This window comes from Triturus cristatus, chromosome 10 (assembly GCF_964204655.1).
Source record: "Triturus cristatus chromosome 10, aTriCri1.1, whole genome shotgun sequence".
NCBI classification, from domain to species: Eukaryota; Metazoa; Chordata; class Amphibia; order Caudata; family Salamandridae; genus Triturus; species Triturus cristatus.
Genome location: NC_140593.1, coordinates 809,909,574 through 809,928,804, shown reverse-complemented (window position 1 = coordinate 809,928,804; position 19,231 = coordinate 809,909,574). Strand labels below are relative to the sequence as shown.

At 45.3% G+C, this 19,231-nt stretch overlaps 1 protein-coding gene across 1 annotated transcript in view; it reads right to left on the bottom strand.

Annotated features, from left to right (window-relative positions):
- DNAAF8 (dynein axonemal assembly factor 8) overlaps window positions 1–19,231 on the bottom strand; it is an 816,395-nt gene that overhangs the window by 401,782 nt on the left and 395,382 nt on the right. The window lies entirely within an intron of this gene.

Here is a 19,231-nt window from a genome sequence, read left to right as displayed (position 1 = left end):
ACAGATCTGACTCTCACAGGAGTGCGCAGAGACAAGATCGATGGCAGGAGAGCCGCAGACAAGACACAGGTTTGGAGGCTGAGGAGATGGAAACCCGCACTGCTAAGTAGCTGAGGTACTCACAAGACACTAGTAGTCTCAATGATATTTAAACAGGGTTGATCTACCCCCACTTGGTCTAGTGGGGAACACTTTTGCTAACGATCAATATACAGAGTAAAAAGATGAATGTTCCCGCAGTAGGACTGGGGACAGATGAGTTTAATTCCATGTGGCTATCACATGTTTCGAATAGCCGACACAAGTGTGTGTCTAGAAGGTTAAAAGGTAGCAATTGGCTTAAATAATCTAGATAGAAGGGGAGGAATTGCGATAAACCAAAGACCAGCTAGGTTGCATTCCCAAACGTTGTGAAGATGGGTAAGAGTACACAGGCACTCTGCCAGGTTGGGGGGTGGGCAGTTTCAAGTCCACACTGCAGGGAGGCAGGGAGGGGAGAGGGGTTGGGAAGTTGCACACATTTGATGAGTAGAACTTTCGGGTTTTCCAATTTGATTAGGGAGGAAAATTATACAGTACATGTGCTATATGAGGTAACGTGCGGGGTAAAAAGTATCTCAAGTTAGTATGCGGTTAGCTATGGAAGTATCGGGCAGTCAGGTGCCTCTAGTAGCTGATTTAGGGGCACACATAATTAACTTACCTGAGGGGGATATTCTTATAGGAGGAGACTGCAATGCGGCCATACGTGGAGAATGGGATAGACAGCCGGCCAATCCAAGGGAAGCACCTGGTAAAGCACTAGAACATTTCTTGAGGGCTATGGGCCTTGTGGACGGCTTATAACCCCACAGCTCGTCAGTTCACTTTTCATTCTGGGGTTCAAGGTAGTCTGTCCCGTATAGATTATATGTTTGGGAGGGCAGGCCAACTTGCGATGTTTCAGGAGGTGACCCATCTCCCAAGGCGTATCTCGGACCACTCGCCAATGGTGGCTTTTATGGAGGTACATCTCCCATTAAAAGACAAATACCGACACTTAACCCCTGGTACTTTAAGAAACCAATCATAAAAGAGAAGCCTACACAACAGTAATTAGGGGACACAGGATTTCTGCCATAGCAGGACATAAAAAAGAAAAAAATGAAACAATTACTAGAAATAGAAGAGGATATTAGTCAAATAGAGGCAGAGCTAACATTATTGGATTCCTCCGTGTAGAGCTAGACAAGACATAGCAGAGGCCTTCGCTGCATACTTCAGTCAACTATACACACCAGCGGGGACGTCCACATAGACTGAGGCCCAAGAGCTGCTGGCCACTCTCTATTTACCCACATTAGATGAAGCAGAGAGGGAAAGCTTGGAGGTAGATTTAACTGAGCGAGAGGTGGTACAGGCAATAGGGGCGTTACAGACAGGGAAGGCAATGGGACCGAGTGGATTACCGATAGAATTGTACAAATTAACTGCATCTACGATAGCTCCGTAATTAGTGAAGATGTACGCGGAAAGCGTTAAGCGTGGCTCCCTGCCGGAGAGTCAACAGGTGGCCAATATCGTCGTGATCCACAAAACTGGGAAACCCCCTGAAAAATGTAGTTCATACCGGCCCATTTCCTTACTAATTGCAGAAGTGAAGATTCTCGTCAAAATCCTAGCAACGTGCTTGACCCCCCCTGCTGCATAAGCTTATCCACCCCGATCAATACGGCTTTATGCCAGGTAGAAACACCGCGCTTAACTTGCGCCGCCTCCATGGAGTGTTAGGCAGGGCCCGGAATATTAGCGAGGAAGCGGTGATAGTATCGCTAGTTGCCGAAAAGGCATTTGATATGCTTGAATGGCCTTTCCTATTTGCAGTCTTGGATAGACATGGATTCGGTGAGAAATATGTGTCATGGATAAGATTTCTTTATACAGAGCCTCTAGAACAGGTTATAATGAATGGTGGATGATCCAAGGTATTTGAGCTGCGAAGGGGGACACGGCAGGGATGCCCAATCTCTCCGCTAATATTCGCACTGGTGCTAGAGCCATTAGCGACATGGGTCAGGGGGATACACTTCTTCGGGGACTTAAATGGACAGAAGAGTGGGAGGATCGTATCTCATTGTATACAGATGATATACTACTTTTCTTGGCCAATCCATATTCTTCCATACACAGAGTTCTTCATATATTTACCCTCTTCCAAAAATATTCAGGTTGCACTATTAACTGGGACAAGTCGCTCATATACGTCCAATGCGGCCGGGTCACCAAGCTCCCTAGGCTCTGCGCTGCACAAAGAGTAACTGCGGGGTTTTGATACTTAGGAATTTATTTCACAACAGTTCCAGCAGTCTTTTATGAGCGTAACTTAGCCCCCCCATTACGTCGGCTACAGGACAATGTGCGACATTGGAGGACACTTCCTCTCATGTTACTTGGCAAAGCTGCCCTATATGAAATACCGGTCCTAGGAAGCTTGTTTCCGGTCCAGGGAAGACATGGCTTGGCAGTTCGGGCTGGACTGTTCCCATGAGGCACAGGGTCAAACTGATTTGCATATGGCCATGTCTGAACTGGGGTGGCAGAGTGGGCTAGAGAACGGTGATGGATTCAACCCAGATCAGTTGACTGGGGGTGAATGCTTGCAATGTTCAACACTCCGTCCATCATTTCCTTTGGTTTTCGCTTTGTTCGCCATAAGTTGGCAGGGTATGCTCAGACGTGAGTCCCTTGCTCACTTTGCCACTGGATTCAGGCAAGCCTGGCTGAAGACAGCTGAAATGCCAGAAACCGGTCCTAGGAAGCTTGTTTCCGGTCCAGGGAAGACATGGCTTGGCAGTTCGGGCTGGACTGTTCCCATGAGGCACAGGGTCAGACTGATTTGCATATGCCCATGTCTGAACTGGGGTGGCAGAGTGGGCTAAAGAACGTTGATGGATTCAACCCAGATCAGTTGACTGGGGGTGAGTGCTTGCAATGTTCAACACTCCATCCATCATTTCCTTTGGTTTTCGCTTTGTTCGCCATAAGTTGGCAGGGTATGCTCAGACGTGAGTCCCTTGCTCACTTTGCCACTGGATTCAAGCAAACCTTGCTGAAGACGGCTGAAATGCCAGAAACCGGTCCTAGGAAGCTTTATTCTGGGTCCAGGTAAGACATGGCTTGGCAGTTCGGGCTGGACTGTTCCCATGAGGCACAGGGTCATACTGATTTGCATATGGCCATGTCTGAACTGGAGTGGCAGAGTGGGCTAAAGAACGGTGATGGATTCAACCCAGATCAGTTGACTGGGGGTGAGTGCTTGCAATGTTCAACACTCCGTCCATCATTTCCTTTGATTTTCGCAATATAAAATGATGGCGCTCCCCCGATTTGTATATGTTACAGAACGCTCCCTTTCTGGTTCCACCAAAGTATTTTCAGGAGATTGACGCGGAGATTCGTACACTCCTTTGAGATAATGGCATCCCCCGCATAGCACTGACTAAGCTCACAAAAAGTTGGTACGATGGGGTTATAGCCCTCCTGGCAACTCAGTATTACTATTGGGCGGCTCAACTTGCAGTTACAAACTACTGGGTGCACTGGCGAACATCAGATCCAGCATATGGGATGGATATACAATATGCCATCCGGAAATTACATCCGAGCACTTTACGGAGGGCGAGGCAATGCGCCGCTACATACGCCAACATCCCCAACAACCAAACTATGGCACACGGCAATAGCCGCATTGGGGTGGTAAAATAAGATAACATTGGCTACTCCACTATTGGAGTTGGTGCAACTGGGACTATTGGCTAAACAACCTGGGTTTGATAAATGGGACCTCATTGGCCTCTCCAAGGTTGGGGACCTATGGGTGAAAGGGGAAATAATTCCCTTTGGCAATCTCCAAAGGAACTATGAGCTTGGCATAGTGGAATCTTTTCAGTATTTACAGGTGCGTAGCTCACTTCTAAAAGCAATCCCCAGGGGTAATGAGCTCCCGGCCTCCTCCCCCCTGGAATATAGACCACTACTTAGCGAAAAAAGCAATATCACTATCTTATAAGAAAATATTAAATAATATGCCAGATAACCTGGGGAAAACATAGGACAGATGGGTTGAAGATATCGGGAGATATGAGCGATGAAGACTGGCAAGAAGCACTAGAGTCCCCCAAGGAAGTGGTAGTGCGTTCTCTTTTCCGCTTAATACAACTAAAGGTCTTGCATAGAACATACTATGCGTGTACGGCACTAGCCAAAATGGGAGTCTCTGATTCTTCACTCTGCCCTACGAACTGTGGGCAAGAGGAAACTTTTGTGCACCAGTGGTGGGATTGCCCGATTATTCAAAAGTACTGGGATAAAATAACGGGGAGGATGTTGACACTGTGTGGCAAACAAGTAACGGTTTCGCCCCAATGGTGTCTCCTTAATGTTTGGGACAACAACGACTTTACATCCAAAGAAAGAAACTGGATCGCCCTGGGTTGTATGGTGGCAAAACACAGTATTGCACAGAAATGGAAGGGGGTGGCCAGACCTAGACTTCGAGAGTGGGAAAATGACATGGACTGGTGCATGTAAGCTGAAAGAGTGATTTACGAGGGAAGAGGGTGTCCTCAAAAGTGGACCAAGATCCGGGGGACTTGGAACAAAAGCAGAGGTATGTTATGCATGCCGTTTGAGGATTCGCCCATACATGGGAAACAATGAATGTGGTGAACTACTACACATGCTACCGATAACTTTGTACATATTGTAAACGATGCATACCCTGCATTTGTTAATGTGTCATTAACAAATAGTTGCTTTGCTTTCAACTTGCAATAAAAAGAATTATTAAAAAAATTATGCCAAGACGCTGTCGGACCATATCCCCGTAAAGATAGGTTTAACCTAGGGATGGCACATGGCATTGATCACAACCTGAGGTTTACAGCTAGCATTACTCGATAACAAGGTGTTTCTCCACTCAATACATGCCTATATTGATGCTTATTTTGCTAATCATGAGGGCATAGCCTGATCCCATTTGGCAGAATAGGTAGCCTTCAAAGTGGTCACTCGTGGGTTCTGCCTTAAATTGGTGGTAGGAGTATGAAAGGTATTAGCAGAAGAGCTCACTCACCTAGAAACCTCACTACGCTCCCATGAGTAGTTGCTACCATCCCATCCAGACAGAGCAACAGACATTAAACCCATTAACCACTCCCTCTTTTACACCATAGAAAAATTACGCTGCTTTGATTATAACGCCTACCGGGCAGGTCCCACAAAGAGGGTGATAGAGCGGCTCGGCTTTTGGCTCACCTTGCCAGACCGAGGCCACCAAGTCGTACTCCACTTAGACTGTCTCTCCCCCTAGTTATGAAACACAGACTTCCCTATAAACCATTAATGATGCATTTGGCACCTATTATGAGACTTTTTTTACACCCCTGGCGGTTTCTGCCCCTGCAACTATAGTTGCTATTTTCAACCAGCTTACATTACCTCAGCTCTCTCCTCCAGCTAAAGAAGACCTCGATCTACCATTGTCACTGCAAAAATGTCAAAGCGGTTTTAAACAAACTGCTACGGGGAAAGACCCCAAATGCGAATGGAATGCCATCAGAATGCTATACCCTCTTTGCTCCCCAGCTGGCTCCTTGGCTACTTCAGCTCTTTGCCACCTCCTTGGACAGGAGATACTTACCAGACATAATGTCTACGATACTTAAACTCCACAAATACACAATGGAATTGCCTTCCTATGGTTCATTATCGATCCTTAATGTTGATTTTAAGATCCTCACGAAATTGCTGGCTAATCAGTTGCTTTCACATCTTACCTCCTTAATTCTCTCAATTCAAATGGGCATCATTCCAGGTCGTAGCACCTCACATAACCTACGAAGCCTTTGGGATGTCATAGCAAATTCTTTGGATAACTTCCAAAGGACTGTGTATATTGCCCTATATCTGGAGAGGGTCTCCAACTCTCTTCGCTGGAATTATGTGCTGGAGGATTAGGTGCTGGCCCCAACTGGTGTAAATTAATCTGCCTTACATGTGTGGCCTGACTGCTAGGGTCAAGATAGGGCAGTGTATCTCACACTCCTTTCCCATAGGCAGAGGCACCTGCAAACGATGCCCTCTCTCGCCACTGCTTTTTGCAATAACAATAGAGCCACTGGCGATTCAACTGTGACATCAGGACACACACTGGGCTATACCTATTAGGATCACCCTCCATACAGCATCACTATATGCTGACAATACACTTTCTTTTGGTTGAGATGCCCAACTAGATCTTACCCCTATAGATCATTTTTCGGCGGATTTCGCAGGGATCTCTGGACTCAAAGTTAATTGGTCCGAATCCTACATCTTTCCCCTCAGCTCTGGTTATACAATCCCAGCTTCTCTTCCTCTAGATTCTTGACTTACTGGAGAACTTGTCACATTCAAATAACTCAGGATTAATGTATGTCGTATACTGGAGGATTTACAGGATAGTAACACAGGCAGAGCACTTCAGTCACTGAAGACGCAAATTGCCTTTTGGTCAACATTACCCCTATCAGTCATGGATCAGATAGCGTTGATTAAAATGTTAGCTCTTCCCGCCTTCTATATTTGTTTGTCAATCGTTCTTTAACACCCCCTCGTTCCTTTTTTTCGGGACTTGGATTCAAACAATACTCAGTGATTTGATTTGGCGTGAGGTTAGCAGACGAGTGCAAATGGCCACACTTAAACTCCCAACTGAAATAGAAGCCCTCGGACTCTCAGATTTTGAACAAGATTTTCTTGCAGGTCAACTTCAATGGCCAACTCGCTGGCTAGCGGGACATTCTCTTGACTGTCTCGCTGTTGAGAAACAGAGTCGAGGTTTGATACATACCATAACCCTTTCACTAAAGGCCTCCTTCACTAGGATCTAATCCCTGCACTACATAGCATTTTACTGCTTCCAATGCTCACAAACATAGATCCCTCTATGCCTCCGCGATCCCTCTCACAAGCGCTATAGCCTTCAACTACACTATACCCCTATCTCACTTAAAGGCATGGGCTGAACAGGGAATTGTTACTCTTTCTGATTTATTTTCCATTGGTGACCTACTAATGTTCGCCACACTCCGGACGGACTACACGATCCATCCCGGCCACTTCCTCACTTACGCGTAAATCAAACAATTGCTGGGAACGGTATTCTTGGTGCGACGCCCCCCCCTCATCAATGCGGTCATTCAAGCACTTTATACGTTAAGGGATAACACACACCCAGTCCCCTGGTTATAACAAGCTCACCTCCAATATTGGGACAGAACCAGATCTCCCCTTTAAGGAAAATGGGAAGATGACATAGGCCACCTACTGCACGATTTAGAGTGGTGGCACATTCTGTTATATCTCCATAAGGTATCTAGTAACTCACGCTTTTAATATATTAAATTAAATGTTCTTAACAGAGCATATCTTACCCCTCATCACATCTCCAAGATTTACCCTTTTCACTTTGCCCCTGATGCCGCTACCTTGACACAGATCTCCTCCATATACTATGGTCGTGTGGGTCGCTAACCAGTTAAGGACCGGAATCTCTACCATACTCTACCAAGTCACAGGGTGTCATTTAAATAATTTCTTGGAGGCGTTCCAGTTAGGCTTTTCCCTCACTCACACTCAGACAGAGCCTCGACTAAATTTCTCGACCTGACCCTACTACTGACGAGATTTCATTACAATAAGGTGGAAAAACCCTGCACCGCCAACATCACACTCCTGGGACGAGGTGGCTACCCCCAGGTTGACATCTGAAAGTGTCCACCTTAATAAGGAAGAGAGGGCAGGTTTATGTAAACATCACATTGCCCTGGACTGCGATACTTTGGCGGGGAAGTTTTCTTTCACTATTAAAGATGATACACGCCCCCCTTGAGCGTCCCAATACAGCCACACTATCCTACTGGTTTATTCTCCCCATTGTAGATGGACTGAATCAGGTACGCTTATAGCCAGTTTTTTTAGACAGAGTAGCATAGAGCTGAACATGACTGTTTGATTTGACGAAGAAGTCTGTGATCGCACATCTAGCACAGTGACTGCCCGTTCAAGCACTTAGAAGGAACAAGTTGGGTTGGGGATGGATAGGATGGGAAGTTAACTTAAGGGGGTGGACGGGAGGATAATTTGGGAGATTACGTTAATGATATATTCTGGCAAACTTGATTCACTACTGTATGCTATGCAACATCTTGTCTACGAATCATAGACTATTTTAAAACTGTATCTGTTTAAAGGTTGCCAAGAAAAGGATTTAAAAAAAAAATAATTGGTTTGAAGCGTGATCTCATTGACACTGTTAAAACCGTATTTAGCGCTCATACTGGTGACAATTTCGTTTTTTTGAGTGAAGAACCTGAATAAATCTCTGATGAATTACTGATGACCTTTTCCAAGAATAGAGTAGTCTAATTAGATGTTCTTAGAAACCTGGAGATGGCTGCAGGGTTTACTTTTATTGAGGCATAACCGAGCCCTAAACTGGCTAATTTCAGGAGAAAAGGCAGGATCTGACCTTGACAGGCTTATAAAGTTATTTTTTTTCTTGTCTATTAAGCAAAAGATTCCATTTTAGATTGTAGGTTTTAATAGTGGATGCTGTTTAACCTGCTGTAAGAATCTACGTGGATCCTCAAGGATGTCCAAATGTCCAAACTTAAAAGTTTAAAAAATCTTTTTATTTAATTTCAAACTCTTATAATTCACCACACTACAAAAACATGGCATTCTTCAGGTAGGGCACACATTAGCACATGTATAACGAGAGTAGACGTACATTTCTGGGCACCACCGAGCATCACATTAGTCCAGTTCATGATCGGGCATGGGGCCCAATGCCTGGACCTTCAGCGAGACTGCGGCTACCCAATGTCTCGTACTACTCATGCAGAGGGCATCACCCCTGCCACTGTAAATGTCCTCAGGAAGTTCCCTGAATTCCCCCCATGAGCCCCATATATTAGAGAACCTTTGGGGGGAGCCCTGAGCTTGGTAGACCATCTCCTTAACACACATGCACCAGTTCATTTTGGTGCCCAGCATGCCACCCTTAGAATATTTTTAGTGCCCCACAACTAAATAATTTCTCTCTTGCCACCATCAAAGCAAGATTACAGAATATTAGAACATTGGAACGTTGAGCACTTCATTAAAGCCAATGGTGTGCTCCGGGCTTTTACTGGTGGGTAGAAGCCCGGAGAGCAACATTCCAATGCTTTTTTTTTTTATTTCACAGCTGTTGCTGGGAACAAAGGTCTCTTGGAGCGCGAGGCGATTTAAACCCCCTCGGGCTCCGAGAGGCCCATGTTTTTACAAATTAGAACATTCTGCCCCTGGATCTTCAGGCAACTCCAAAGGGTATATATAAGGAACCCTGACAAGTGGCATTCCCGTAAACAGGTAGCCGTGGCTTTTTTCCATTTTATACAGATGTGTTCTTGTAAAATAGGCCCGGTGGAGTATTTTAAGTTGTATTAAGTGGAAGCCCGCTCTAATCGCCGCCTTCCTTAGGTACTGGCAGGCCTCTCCTAAATCTCCTTCCTCTAGGGCTCCAAGATCAGCTTCCCATTTGTATTTGAGGTTAGCCAAGTAGTCATTTGTGTTAGTGATCAGTGTCTTATATAGTTGGGATATTTAGTGTTTATGTAGGGGGCCTATCAGACCGAGTCTAAGAGGGGCCTATACCCATTGTTTAAGCTGTAAGTAACGGAATTGCTGGGACTCAGTCACCTTGTACTGTCGTTAGAGTTCTTAAAGGAGAACAGTCCTTCAGCACTCCATATTTGCCCCAGTTTTGATATAGCCAGAAAGTCAAATTTTTTAAAACTGTCCAGTGCCATCAGATTAGCAAACATTTTTGAGTCCCACAGTGGTGTTACTAGTGTCATCCCATCCCAGTTCTTTGTTTGCCTCCCTCCGTATTTGGATGACTGCAGCTGTTGGGGTCGGTGTCTAGCACAGTTTAGTGGCATTGCAAAGGTCCCAAGGGTACACACTAGGTGACACTGGCATCCTGTCTGGTCTCACACAGGGTTTCAGCTGATCCGCAAATGCCCAATCGTTAATTACCGGAAGGTGAGTAGCCCCGTAGTAAAGCCCTAGGTTTGGTAAGGCTATACCCCCGTTGTTTGGGGATCTTGTTATTTTTAGTGTATGTAGTGCTATTCTGGGGGTGCCTCCATCCCACAGCAGGGATCTTGTAATACTGTCCACCTCCAGAAGGAGGAGTCCGGGACCCTGTAAGGGGTACCTGGTAACATACACAGGAACCAGGGCAGGGAGATAATTTTAAACAGGACCGCTCGACCCATTAATAACAGAGGGAGTGCCCTTCAGTGTTTTACATCTGTCTTATAGTTTTCCAGTATTCTACCCAGGTATCTGTGCATGAAGACTGACTGGTCTTGTGTGATATACACACCTAGGTATGTGAACCCCTCCGTTGTCCACTGTATTGTACCCATCCTGTCCATCGGAGGCACCAGGGCGTGAGTGGATATGCCACTGATTTAGGCCAATTGGTAAAGTCCCCATAATATTTCCCAAAAATGTGTAGCATCTCCAACAACCTGGGGATAGAGCACAGTGGGTCTGCTACACATAGAAGCATGTCGTCCACATATAAGGAGACCAGTTGACCTGGGGCTCCATCCAGTGGCGGCTCCTCGGCTATGGCGGAGGAGCGTCGTTCCACTGCTTTTGGTCAGTGCAAAGTAAAGGAAATATAAAATGATAATAACTTTACGTTACTATCATTTTATATTTCCTTTGCGGGTGGGCGGGAGGGCAAGGTTGCTCTGCTCTCAGAGCAGGGCAGGGGAGGGGAGGAGTGGTTTGCTCACTACTAATTGCGCAATGACTGTTTGTTAGGCCCTCTAGGCCCACCCAAACCAGTCATGCGCACTTTCCCCATTCTCCATGCAGGCTGCATTACAGCCTGCATGAGGAACATGCCCAGGCCCCCATTCCCTGGTTGAGCATCGAACCAGGACACAAAAAACCAATCACAACGCTGCATTGCAGTGTTGTGATTGGTCAGGGGAGCCTGGGTGCTTACCAATCACAACGCTGCATTGCAGCTTTGTGATTGGTCAGGGAAGCCTGGGTGCTTACCAATCACAATGCTGCATTGCAGCGTTGTGTTGTGTTTGGTCAGGGGAGCCTGGCTGTTCTTCCTTGATTCCTGTTCCTCAAGTCCCATGAGGATAACAGGAGCAGAGACGCAGGACCTGGTGGCAAGGTAAGTGTATATTTTCTTTATTATTATTTTTTTTGTATTGCACAACCCCGCGCCCTCCCTTGCCTCCGCCCTCGCCCCGCGAGTCATAACGGCCGCCACTGGCTCCACCACCAGGGCATATAGCAGAGTGGAAGAGGACACCCTGCCTTGTTCATCGCTCCAAACGGAATTCTCTGGACACCAGCCTATTCACCCTCAACCTTGCAATGGATTCTGTGTATAGTAACTTAAGTTGGGCCAGGAACTTTACTCACAGCCCCATTTTACGTAGAACTGCAATAAGGTAAGGCCACTTCGAGGAGTCAAAGGCCTTTTCTTCATCAAGGGCCAGCACCACTTCTGGTTCCATGATAATTCTTGCCCTGGCCAAGACCTGTAAGAGGGGCCGCAAATTATGTTGTGTCATCCTGTATGGAAAACATACGGACTGGTCTGCATGGACAAGTTCATCTATCACTTGATACAGGCGACTGGTGAACGCTTTGGCCAGTATCTTAGTCTCTGTGTTCAGTAGGGATATTTGTTGGTATGAAGAGCAGTCCTCGGGGTGTGCTCATCCTATTTATAAATGAGAGTGACTATGGTCAACCTAAGGTCTCGTGGCAGGAAGCCGTTCTCCCTTGCCCAAGGTACATCTATAGTATAGTTTCCCCAGCAGGCCTCTCATGCACTTAAAGATATCCACGGTGTCGCCATTAGGCCACAGGGTTTTCCTTGAGTGCATTTGCGTAATGTTTTCTTGTATTTCTTGCACCTCCAATGTTGGCCCACCAGGACCACATCCTCCGGGGAGTTCGTCTGAGCCGGGAGCTTCCTCATGATGTTTTCTGTCTCCCGGGGAGTGAACCCGCCCCCTAGAGCCATGCAGGGATTCAAGATGAGGCCCCATTTTGATGAGGCACCTGTCAGATGTCCAGAAGTTTTGGACTCCTCGTTGTCCTTCTTCCCTGTGTACTAACCAGGCCAATAAGTTACAGAGGTATGGTATGTATTTCAACAAGTGTGATCTTGTGAAAACTCTGTTTTTTTAGATATTTGTTGAGGTTTATTAAATCCAACACAGATAGATAACCAAAAAACAGTTTCAGTGAGACCGAGACCGAGAAGACTTCCAGCAAAGAGCCTCCCTGCGGGGCCCGTTGGGCATTGCAGCGCCGGCCCAACAAGGAGCTGCCCTATGATGAAGCATGACACCCCTCGGGTGTGTGAGGGCCCTTGCTCCTTATTGGAGCTATACCTGGACGAGCACAAACTACATTTTCCTGTCTAGAACCTACCAATAACAGCCATCGTTGACGTGGTCTGACACCTTCTTCCTCCCTCCATCTCCCTAGGAACAGCATACCTTTTGTCTTTAGCTTAAGTTTGGGGCCCGTATGCTGGACCCATCAAGCCCCCCGTCCCTCCCTGTGAGACTTAACACTTTGTAGAATGTCCAGACGACCCTTATCGGTTTACAGGGTTTAAATTAATAATCCCAAATGCTCTCTTTTGTGATAGAATCGGCGAGACGTTTAGAATTATCAGAGGGTAGTGTTAAGCATTTGTTGTACACACAGATTCAATAAATGAGACGCACACTCAGGAAGAAACTCAAGACTAACTTAGAAAAATAACATGTATTTTATAGAATTTTTGACACCAAGAACATCGTAATTGGGTTAGTACTTTTTGATTTATCAATTTTTACAGTTAAGCAAAAATGTCTCACAAATGCACTTGTACGCTGTAATGCTTTCCTATGAAGAAAGAAACATAAAATGCATACAGGAATTTGCAATCGTATCTGGGGTCCTCTTTAGGACTTAAGGGGCAAAGGGGTCAAGGTCACAAGATCCACCAGCAGTTTGGTTGACCTGCCCTGGAGTTTACGGGTGCAGAGTGCTGGATGGGTTGGCAGTCTTGCGTGCTACACCGTTGACAAAGGGGGGCACCTACAAACAGGCTGCAGAGGGGCACTTGGGGACAAGTCAGGGAGCTCACAACAGGGGGCTCAGTTCATGAGGGTCTTAGGAGCAGGGTGGCTCAGTCGGTGTTCGTGCTTTCGGACCAGGGTGCACAGGTGCAGAGAGTTTTTGTCAACTGTTCCCGTGTGTCAATGGGTGCACACTGCGCTTGGCCAGACAATCAAAGGGGGACAAAACAGGACAGCCGAGCCACTTTAGGTGCAGACCTTTGATGATGCTGATGCCCCTCATCAGCTGGTCGGCCTTGGTGGTGTCGGAGACCAGATTAGACTGCAAAAAAGCCTTGGTTGTTGCAATAAGTTTGATACGCCAGGTATTGGTGCAGGGCAACTCCTGGGAATCCTGGAATCTCCAAACTTCCTAGGGAGACAGATCTGACCCTTCGGAGCATGGTGACTCCTCCTGGGTGGCTACTGCATTGGTGGGCCTGGTGGTCAGCAGAACGCTGAACCGGACGTTACAGTCAGTGTCTGCAGGTTGCAGGGAAGTGGCTCCTTCACTTCAAGGGAGATTGTGGCTGGTTGGCGAAACACTGTCAGCCCTCTGAGGCTTTTGGAGGATGGACAGATACAGGACAAGTCCGGTTGTTGCAATTGTCAGGCCATGAGCAGGCAGGCACGGTTTGGCACCAAAGGTCCACACTTGGTACAGTGTTCTCGCCTCTACGGCTCTTCTTGGTCCTTATACTTTTTTAGTCAGGTATATATGAGATCCTGGTGTCAGGGGACCACCTAAATACTGAATTTAGGGGTGTTAAGGGACGTTAAGGGTAGTAGCCAATGGGCTACTTACCCTTGGGCTCACTACACCACCTATATGGCCACTTCCTGTGGGGAGTGGGCATAACCCTGTTCCAAAGTTCCTTATTCCATGAAAATCAATATGGTGGAATCCTTCTTTTGTGGACCACATCAGGTAGCCCACCTTATGGGTGTAACTTGCCTGGTGTGCAACACGCCTATTAGCATATCAAATTTCCTTCCTGTCTTTTGCCGGATGAGCCTCGGGAAGGGGCTGGCATCACCCTGGTCTGGAGGGAAGCCAGGGTTGCAATATCAAAGGCGGCAGAGGCTTTGAAGCCTCTGGCCTTGGTATGCAAATTCACTAGCCACCCTGCTGGAGGAGGTGTAAACACCTCTTGCCAGAGCAGGCATTGTTTCTGACTCTCTCCAGAGGATAAGAAACTTGTCTGTGGTGGCAGGCCGGAAGATATTAGTCAGTCAGCACACTAAGAGGCTGCTAGTTTTTCAGTGGGCACTTCTAAGGTGCCTTCTGGGTGCATGTCTTAATAAATCCACGACTGGCATCAGTATGGATTTATTAATACAAGGTATTTGATATCAAACACCATAGATTTTAGTGAAGCCATCAAGTATCTGGGGAACTCGTAATGCCCAGTGCCCAGTTTGTCCCAGGTACTATCTCCCAATTGAACTAGACAGCACAGGTTCATATCTGCTCATACAGATATCTCCTCGCATGTAGTTTACTGCACCCTGCCTTAGGGCTATATGATTTACAGATATTGCATGCAGTGTCTGTGGGTATGGCACACCAGGTGTGTGCCATGTTGTGTTTTCACATTTGCTTGCACCATTTCGCACAGCCAGCAATGGCAGTCTGCATGAGTTTGGTGGTAGGCCCCTTAGGGCAGCACAATACATGCTGCAGCCCTTAGGGACCCGCTTTAGTACCTATACCCAAGGTACCAGGGGTACCAGTCACTAGGGACCTACAGAGGTTCTAAAGGTCTTGCCAACTGGGGTACAAATTGAACAGTTACCGTGTTTTATGGAAAGATCACTGGCACTGGGGACCTGGTTAGCAGGAACCCAGTGCACTTCAGCCAAAATTGCTTCAAATTCCAGGCAAAAAGTGGGGGTTACCATGTCAAAAACAGGCACTTTCCTACAGTAAAGTAGACACTATTATTGTCGATCTCGTTCCTCACTCCAATGTTTACCATTTGTCACGTGACTGGATTGATTCCGAAGAAATGTTTATTTTATTTCGCGCCAATTTTTTGCAAGAACTGACCTAATGGTTTTATGTGTATGCTTTTTTGGGCACATTCCTCTCCTTCTTTATGGCTTCAGTTGACAGATGATGACCAGACATCTCACCATTAGTGGCAGAATCAAAAGGTCCTTTAGTCAGTTTGGAAGTCTTAGTCTTTGACTTCTCTGTGGTTTTAGAAGCCCTTGCCCGACACCAGAGATGGATGCTTCTGCCTACTCCTCAAGCGTATTCAGAACCCATCTTCTTTACCTTTCGTTTATAGTCTTCATGGAGAATGCTTTATAAATGTCAGACTTTTTAGGGTTGTGACCAGGATGCAGGCCATAGAGATGTTTGGTATGAGGATCATCCAAGTAGATTTTAATTTTTCCACAAGCTTTACAAGCCTTCAACAGAGACTTCTTCTCTGAACCCTCTGCCAAGTCAAAATACTTCTTACTTGTGGCAGTCACAAGAAAAAACAGTGGTAAAAATATTTTCTTGGTGTTAGAGGCAGTATGGACCTGTGAAGAAAAAAACTGAAACAGGTTGAAAGATCACCAAAACGGTTCAAATGCAGACAGACACCAGAGTGTTTGACTCACTGAATATGCGGTAGAAAATCTAGATGTCTGATGCCTCAGTCAGGGAAAGAGCCATGGTTTGTGGCAGCTGATTGGCTGAAGTTCGGGTCACATAAGCTGCAGTCAGGCTAATGCGGTCTATGGCTATTTCAGCGTAGTTGAGTGTAATGTTACACTGCTATGTTAACATGGACAACCAAGGGTTCCTAGCCTGATGATGGGGAAGAATTCAAGAGTTTAAATCTATGAAAGTTCCAAAACCAGAGTATAGTACGTTGTGTGGGTTATCTTAGCTTTAAGATACCAGAACATTTCAGGCCTTTGTTTCAGCAGCACCCCAACCAAAAACAATATTTCCTTTGGTTGAAGTAGTGAAAAAGTACCTCAAGCATATTCGAGTTTGATAAAGACCATCCTACATTCCACCCTGACGGGAGTGAGACTTCCCAAACGGCTTAAAACAAGGGGACACTAGGTGTTCTTTTGGGAGAACATCATTTACATTTCATAGAAATTCCTCAAGACCTTTCACCAGTCAAGAGTTTTATGTCTCAAATGACACACATTTTCTACCAGAAGATGTCACCTGTGGTCTTGCAAAGCAAGTCAATGACTTTCAAGACCTAAAAGATGGAATAAACTTTAGATTTTTCCTTTTTGAGATCATATTTGTGGCAATGCTACATATCAATAATCTAAAATGAATGTACAGATACATGAGAAAAAGCTTCTCAATGGTGTTGATACAAAGCAAAAGCCCTAATCTACTAACACTTGGTGGTGCTTGTCAAACTTAATATGTTCTTCCACATCGCTGCAAAGGACATTTAAGCATTTACTAACATTTGCCATATGAAGGAGGCTTTCTTCAGTACATGTTTCTAAACGATGTTCTCAAACCCACAGTAACAAAGGTCTTGAAATGGCTAATGGTGGCATCAGTGCACTTCAATTGGCAAGAAATACACACTATCAACAATCAGTTGTAGAGAACAGGTACCAACTAAAGTTTTATAGCCTGAACTTATTTCAAGCAATTTATGTTCTTATACAAACTATAACACTATCGCTAAAGGCAGAGTTCACTTCACTGGGTCTATCATGTGCACCAGGGCTAGCGAGATTCAAAAGAAGTCAAAAACAATATCTGTGTTTTCAAAATCTGCTTCCACGCCCACTGTGTAGCTGTGCTGTGTACACAACTGTGAAAATCTCATCTTCAAACCATCTTTTGGCAAAAAGACTCCATGACACCCCCATTGTGAAATTATAGCTTTAGAACACCGTCCAAGTAAGAAGAAAATAATCAGTCAGGTCTGTAAGGTGGCATCCACCTTAGAATATCTACTCTCTAGCAATCTGAACTCTTTTCAGCAGTGAGAATGAACGAGGCAACCCACATCGGTCTCTCTGCCAATCCTTTTTAGGTCGAGTCTGGGCAGCGCATGCGCTGCTTGCGAGGCATGCTGAATTCGGTAGGGACTTGAAGCTCAGTCCACTCTTTTTATTGGCTTGTGTCATTGTCCACTGTAAACTGTGGCTGTTCATTGGTCAATAGGCTTAGTAGTCCCTCCTTAGTACCGCCTTGTCTCATTTTGTAACCTTCCATGGCGACACCCCATGTTACATGTGTTGTTACTCGGTAGGCTTTAATTACAGCCTCAAAGCACTATTTTCTCAAGTAGCTTTGTCCTGCCTGCTGTTGGGACACGATCTCTCCTACCGCTTTAAAAAAAAATTATAGCACGGGCACCTAACGCATTTGCAATGCAATAGGTCTTGCATTTGCGAGAGTTTAAGCTATTGGCAATGTAAATGGCAATGCCTTTTATTTATCTGTTTTAAAAACAACACATAAATAAAAGGCATTGTCATTTACAATGCCAATAGGTCAATAGCTCAAAGTCTCGTAAATGTGAGACCTATTGCATTGCAAGTGTTTTTTTGTAGATGTCAGCTGTATAGGTATACCCTCCTTGAAATTTGGCGGTGCTAGCCCCTGTCTTTTCCTGTCATTTCATAGACACAACAGTCTTTGGCAATTCTGATTCTCCATAGCGTTATATAAGTTCCCAGAGAATCCATTTAGACCCAAGATCATCCTCCTTTGCTGTTCTATGGTCTAACTTATTTGACACCAATTCACAATCGAGGGTGGCACTGTCATTGTTTGTGGAAATCATAAGTGAAATATATTTTAAGAAGTACTGCATGACGTGTGCATAGTATTTATAGGGCTTACCTGCTAACTATTCTGCCAAGTGTGTATTCATTGCTTCTGGACAACTGTAGTATGCTACCCTTTCTTACTTGTCTTGGTGGTCCTGAAAACAATTACACATATAAATTTGTGTTCTTGTGGCAGTAAATGAGTTCCATAACTAGTCTTCGCCTTCTGAAGAAAAGAAACACGTCTTACGAATGCTTGATGCTAAGTAAAGAATAAGCTATGTGCTAAGAATTAAATATGCAAACAGTATGTGAGAATGCCCGATGGCTCAGGTACTAACAACGTCTCATGTAGCGCCCAAGAAAAAAACTTGAAAAGTAATGCAAAACAAATGGAGTAAAGGATGATCAAGAGCCTATCACCTGTTTTATCAGCACTGCTCAATTGGAATGTTCAGGGCAAAGTAAAAAAGACACTGGGGCAAGGACGTGTTCTATTTCCTGGGTCACATATGTGGTCAAAACCCTGGTGAAAATATGGTTATTCATGACTGGCCATGCGCAAACCATTGATAGTCATAGCTTGTCTACAGACTTGAAAAAAAGGTCATATTGATGCATGATCTGTACAAGGGTCTATACTGTAAAGCTTACAAAATATATTCCAACAAACAAGCTCAAGTTACACAGTTAAAATATATTTTTGCTTAAAAAAAATAAAAATATCCACATGGAGTGGAGATCAGTGGAGCCATAACCCAGAGGAAAATGGGCAAAAGATGTATAAAGGTGGACAATTAGCAGGAGCCTTGCTCTCCATGAGAAAGAGAGAAATTGAGTGTGTATTCATCCATTAGCATGGCTCGGGGATGACATTACAGCGGCTTTTGGGGGTGGGGTCGCGAGTGAAGGGAAGATAGAGTAAGGCCAGAAAAACAGACTCATAGGGTAGAGAATTGTTCCTAAAGATGACAGAACATTGTACTACACTCAGATATTGACATTCTAGTGTATAGACCATATGGCTATCTCCTGTGCTTAACTTGTAAAAGAATAAGTGCTGGGGCCGCACTTTTGCTCAGATGCCCACGGCGGGCACTAAGGAAAGTTAGTGTGCCAGACACCAAGGCTCCCTAGTCATGATTCCATCTCATGCCCTGCTAATCCACCACCAACTTCTCCCTGCCTCTTTATCACATTCTTACAGTTTCTTTTTCCTTCCTAGTTCTCCCTGCTTT